Raw genomic sequence first — 6,000 nt, forward strand, 5'->3', positions numbered from 1 at the left:
TGACACATGCTGGCATTAATGGGCTCTTTTATTTCCCCCCTTAGAGCTGCCAAAATGCCTGAAATAAAAAATCATTATAAAATCAATTTGCAAAAACCACGACGAAAATAGAGTTCTGAGTAATTATCCACATGGTTTGAAAAAGAACAGGGCTTGTCAGATGACTCTTCTCTCCCTCTCTGATTGCAGCCTGGCTGGCAGATCAAGGGGCACTGGACTAGAGTGGGGTCTTTGGTTCTGCCCAGCAAGAAGCATAACAGTAATCATAACTCCCCCTCAAGTGCATGTTGAGAAGCTTGGGTTGTTTCACCATGAAACTCGGCTCTCGTCCGACCCTCCTGGGTCTAGACCGTGATCCCTCCATGAGCTTAGTTCTAGAGAGAAGTACAGACCCCTCCTACATAGAGTTGCAGGAGGAACCTTGATGAGTATCAGTTCCACTTGATTCAACTCAACATGCACGTTATTCTTTCATTCTGCAGTCATCTGTGAAATACATAACAAGTGCCAGCCTCTGAGCTACATGCTACACGGGAGAAAAATATATAAACAAATAGCTTTAACACAATGTGGACATTTAGTAATAGAATTAAACATCTGGTGCTGTGTTTTCTATTAGGCAACTGTTATGTACTTTACAGGTATAGTTCTTTCTTTTTAAGTTAATTAATTAATTTATTTTATACAGCAGGTTCTTATTAGTTTTTTATTTTATACATATTGGTGTATATATGTCGTCAATCCCAATCTCCTGATTCATCCCAGCACCATCACCCCCGCCCCACCACTTTCCCCCCTTGGTGTCCATACGTTTGTTCTCTACATCTGTGTCTCTATTTCTGCCCTGCAAACTGGTTCACCTGTACCATTTTTCTAGGTTCCACATATATGCGTTAATATACAATATTTGTTTTTCTCTTTCTGACTTACTTCACTCTGTATGACAGTCTCTAGGTCCATCTACGTCTCTACAAATGACCCAGTTTCATTCCTTTTTATTGCTAATATTCCACTGTATATATGTACTAACAACTTCTTTATCCATTCCTCTGTTGATGGGCATTTAGGTTGCTTCCATGACCTGGCTATCGTAAATAGAGCTGCAATGAACATTGGGGTGCATGTGTCTTTTTGAATTACGGTTTTCTCTGGGTATATGCCCAGTAGTGGGATTGCTGGGTCATATGGTAATTCTATTTTTAGTTTTTTAAGGAACCTCCATACTGTTCTCCATAGTGTCTGTATCAATTTACATTCCCACCAACAGTGCAAGAGGGTTCCCTTTTCTCCACACCCTCTCCAGCATTTGTTGTTTGCAGATTTTCTGATGATGCCCATTCTAACTGGTGTGAGGTGATACCTCATGGTAGTTTTGGTTTACATTTCTCTAATAATTAGTGATGATGAGCAGCTTTTCATGTGCCTCTTGGCCATCTGTATGTCTTCTTTGGAGAACTGTCTATTTAGGTCTTCTGGCCATTTTTGGATTGGGTTGTTTGTTTCTTTAATATTGAGCTGCATGAGCTGTTTATATATTTTGGAGATGAATCCTTTGTCCGTTGATTTGTTTGCAAATATTTTCTCCCATTCTGAGAGTTATCTTTTTGTCTTGTTTATAGTTTCCTTTGCTGTGCAAAAGCTTTGAAGTTTCATTAGGTCCCATTTGTTTATTTTTGTTTTTATTTCCATTACTGTGGGAGATGGGTCAAAAAAGATCTTGCTGTGATTTATGTCACAGAGTGTTCTTCCTATGTTTTTCTGTAAGAGTTTTATAGTGTCTGGTCTTACATTTAGGTCTTTGATCTATTTTGAGTTTATTTTTGTGTATGGTGTTAGGGAGTGTTCTAATTTCATTCTTTTACATGTAGCTGTCCAGTTTTCCCAGCACCATTTATTGAAGAGACTTTCTTTTCTCCATTGAATATCCTTGCTTCCTTTGTCATAGATTAGTTGACCATAGGTGCGTGGGTTTATCTCTGGGCTTTCTATCTTGTTTCATTGATCTATATTTCTGTTTTCATGCCAGTACCATATTGTCTGCTTTACTGTAGCTTTGTAGTATACTCTGAGGTCAGGGAGTCTGATTCCTCCAGCTCCATTTTTTTCCCCTCAAGATTGCATTGGCTATTCAGGGTCTTTTGTGTCTCCATACAAATTTTAAGATTTTTTGTTCTGCTTCTGTAAAAACTGCCATTGGTAATTTGATAGTGATTGCATTGAATCTTTAGATTGCTTTGGGTAGTATAGTCATTTTCACAATATTGATTCTTCCAGTCCAAGAACATGGTATATCTCTCCATCTGTTTGTGTCATCTTTAGTTTCTTTCATCAGTGTCTTATACTTTTCTGAGTACAGGTTTTTTACCTCCTTAGGTAGGTTTATTCCTAAGTATTTTATTCTTTTTGTTGCAGTGGTGAATGGGATTGTTTCATTAATTTCTCTGTCAGATTTTTCATCATTAGTGTATAGGAATGCAAGAGATTTCTGTGCATTAATTTTGTACCCTGCAACTTTACCAAATTCATTGATTAGCTCCAGTAGTTTTCTGGTGGCATCTTTAGGATTCTCTATGTATAGTATCGTGTCATCTGCAAACAGTGACAGTTTTACTTCTTCTTTTCCAATTTGTATTTCTTTTATTTATTTTTTTTCTCTGATTGCTGTGGCTAGGACGTCCAAAACTATGTTGAATAATAGTGGTTCAACACTACTGAGTGGATATCCTTGTCTTCTTCCTGATCTTAGAGGAAATGCTTTCAGTTTTTCACCATTGAGAATGATGTTTGCTGTGGGTTTGTCGTATATGGCCTTTATTACGTTGAGGTAGGTTCCCTCTATGCCCTTTCTGGAGTTTTTATCATAAATTGGTGTTGAATTTTGTCAAAGGCTTTTTCTGCATCTATTGAGATGATCATATGGTTTTTATTCTTCAATTTGTTAATATGGTGTATCACATTGATTGATTTGCATATATTGAAGAATCCTTGCATCCCTGGGATAAATCCCACTTAATCATGGTGTATGATCCTTTTAATGTGTTGGATTCTGTTTGCTAGTATTTTGTTGAGGATTTTGCATCTATATTCATCAGTGATATTGATCTGTAATTTTCTTGTTTTGTAGTATCTATGTCTGGTTTTGGTATCAGGGTGATTGTGCCCTCGTAGAATGAGTTTGGGAGTGTTCCTTCCTCCACAATTTTTTGGAAGAGTTTGACAAGGATGGGTGTTAGCTCTTCTCTAAATGTTTGATAGATTTTGCCTGGGAAGCCATCTGGTCCTGGACTTTTCTTTGTTGGAAGATTTTCAGTCACAGTTTCAATTTCATTACTTGTAATTGGTCTGTTCATATTTTCTATTTCTTCCTGGTTCAGTCTTGGAAGGTTATACCTTTCTAAGGATTTGTGCATTTCTTCCAGGTTGTCCATTTTATTGGCATAGAGTTGCTTGTAGTAGTCTCTTAGGATGCTTTGTATTTCTGCAGTGTATTTTGAAACCTCTCCTTTTTCATTTCTAATTTTATTGATTTGAGTCCTCTCCCTCTTTTTCTTGATGAGTCTGGCTAATGGTTTTTCAATTTTGTTTATCTTCTCAAAGAACCAGCTTTTAGTTTTATTGATCTTTGCTATTGTTTTCTTTGTTTCTATTTCATTTATTTCTGCTCTGATCTTTATGATTTCTTTCCTTCTGCTAACTTTGGGTTTTGTTTGTTCTTCTTTCTCTAGTTCCTTTAGGTGTAAGTTTAGATTGTTTATTTGAGATTTTTCTTGTTCCTTGAGGTAGGCTTTTATAGCTATAAACTTCCCTCTTAGAACTACTTTTGCTGCATTCCGTATGTTTTGGATTGTTTTGTATTCATTGTCATTTGTCTCTAGGTATTTTTTGATATCCTCTTTGATTTCTTCAGTGATCTCTTGGTTATTTAGTAACGTATTGTTTAGCCTCCATGTGTTTGTGTGTTTTACGTTTTTTTCCCTGTATTTGATTTCTAATCTCATAAAGTTGTGGTCAGAAGAGATGCTTGATATGATTACAGTTTTCTTAAATTTACTGAGGCTTGATTTGTGACCACGATATGATCTATCCTGCAGAATATTCTGTGTGCACTTGAGAAGAAAGTGTAATCTGTTGTTTTTGAAAGGAATGTCCTGTAAATATCAATTAAATCTATGTGGTCTATTGTGTCATTTAAAGCTTGTGTTTTCCTCATTAATTTTCTGTTTGGATGATCTGTCCATTTGTGTTAAGTGAGGTGTTAAAGTCCCCCACTATTATTGTGTTACTGTCGATTTCCTCTTTTATAGCTGTTAGCAGTTGCCTTATGTATTGAGGTGCTCCTATGTTGGGTGCATATATATTTATAATTGTTATATCTTCTTCTTGGTTTGATCCTGTGATCATTATGTAGTGTCCTTCCTTGTCTCTTGTAACATTCTTTATTTTAAAGTCTATTTTATCTGATATGAGTATTGCTGCTCCAACTTTCTTTTGATTTCCATTTGCATGGAATATCTTTTTCCATCCCCTCACTTTCAGTCTGTATGTGTCCCTAGGTCTGAAGTGGGTCTCTTGTAGACAGCATATATATGGGTCATGTTTTTGTATCCATTCAGCAAGCCTGTGTCTTTTGGTTGGAGCATTTAATCCATTCACGTTTAAGGTAATTGTCGATATGTGTGTTCCTATTACCATTTTCTTAATTGTTTTGGGGTTTTTTTTTGTAAGTCCTTTTCTTGTCTTGTGTTTCCCACTTAGAGAAGTTCCTTTAGCATTTGTCTTAGAGCTGGTTTGGGGGTGCTGAATTCTCTTAGCTTTTGCTTGTCTCTAAAGCTTTTGACTTCTCCATCAAATCTGCATGAGATCCTTGCTGGGTAGAGTAATCTTGGTTGTAGGTTTTTCCCTTTCATCACTTTAATTATATCATGCCACTCTCTTCTGGCTTGTAGAATTTCTGCTGAGAAATCAGCTGTTAACCTTATGTTATTTGTCATTTTTCCCTTGCTGCTTTCAATAATTTTTCTTTGTCTTTAATTTTTGCCAATTTGATTACTATGTGTCTCAGCGTTTTTTTCCTTGGTTTTATCCTGTCTGGGAGTCTCTGTACTTGCTGGACTTGGGTGGCTATTTCCTTTCCTATGTTAGGGAAGTTTTTCACTATAATCCCTTCAAATATTTTCTCGGGTCCTTTCTCTGTCTCTTCTCCTCTGGAACCCCTATAATGTGAATGTTGTTGCGTTTAATGTTGTCCCAGAGGTCTCTTAGGCTGTCTTCATTTCTTTTCGTTCTTTTTTCTTTATTCTGTTCCACAGCAGTGAATTCCACCATTCTGTCTTCCAGGTCACTTATCTGTTGTTCTGCTTCAGTTATTCTGCTACTGATTCCTTTTAGTGTATTTTTCATTTCAGTTATTGTATTGTTCATCTCTGTTTGTTTGTTCTTTAATTCTTCTAGATATTTGTTAAATATTTCTTGCACCTTCTCGATCTTTGTCTCCATTCTTTTTCCGAGGTCCTGGATCATCTTCACTATCATTATTCTAAGTTTTTTTTCTGGAAGGTTGCCTATCTCCACTTCATTTAGTTGTTTTTCTGGGGTTTTATCTTGTTCCTTCATCTGGTACATAGCCCTCTGCCTTTTCATCTTGTCTCTCTTTCTGTGAATGTTGTTTTTGTTCCACAGGCTGTAGGACTGTAGTTCTTCTTCTTTCTGCTGTCTGCCCTCTTGTGAATGAGGCTATCTAAGAGACTTATGCAAGTTTTCTGATGGGAGGGACTGGTGGTGGGTAGAGCTGGCTGTTGCTCTGGCGGGTAGAGCTCAGTAAAACTTTAATCTGCTTGACAGCTGATGGGTGGGTGGGGCTGGGGTCCTCCCCTGTTGGCTGTTTGGCCTGAGGCGACCCAACACTGGAGCCTACCTGGGCTCTGTGGTGGGGCTAATGGTGGACTCTCGGAGGGCTCACACCAAAGAGTACTTCCCAGAACTTCTGCTGCCAGCGTCTTT

The 6,000-nt window shown here is 37.4% G+C and overlaps 1 protein-coding gene across 1 annotated transcript in view; it reads left to right on the forward strand.

The window, feature by feature from the left end:
* FAM184B (family with sequence similarity 184 member B) overlaps positions 1-6,000 on the forward strand; it is a 131,330-nt gene that overhangs the window by 62,553 nt on the left and 62,777 nt on the right. The gene's annotated exons all lie outside the window — the stretch shown is intronic.

Source organism: Aethalodelphis obliquidens, unplaced genomic scaffold (assembly GCF_003676395.1).
Source record: "Aethalodelphis obliquidens isolate GAN/ISIS:26980383/991018 unplaced genomic scaffold, ASM367639v1 scaffold6, whole genome shotgun sequence".
In the NCBI taxonomy this organism is placed as follows: Eukaryota; Metazoa; Chordata; class Mammalia; order Artiodactyla; family Delphinidae; genus Aethalodelphis; species Aethalodelphis obliquidens.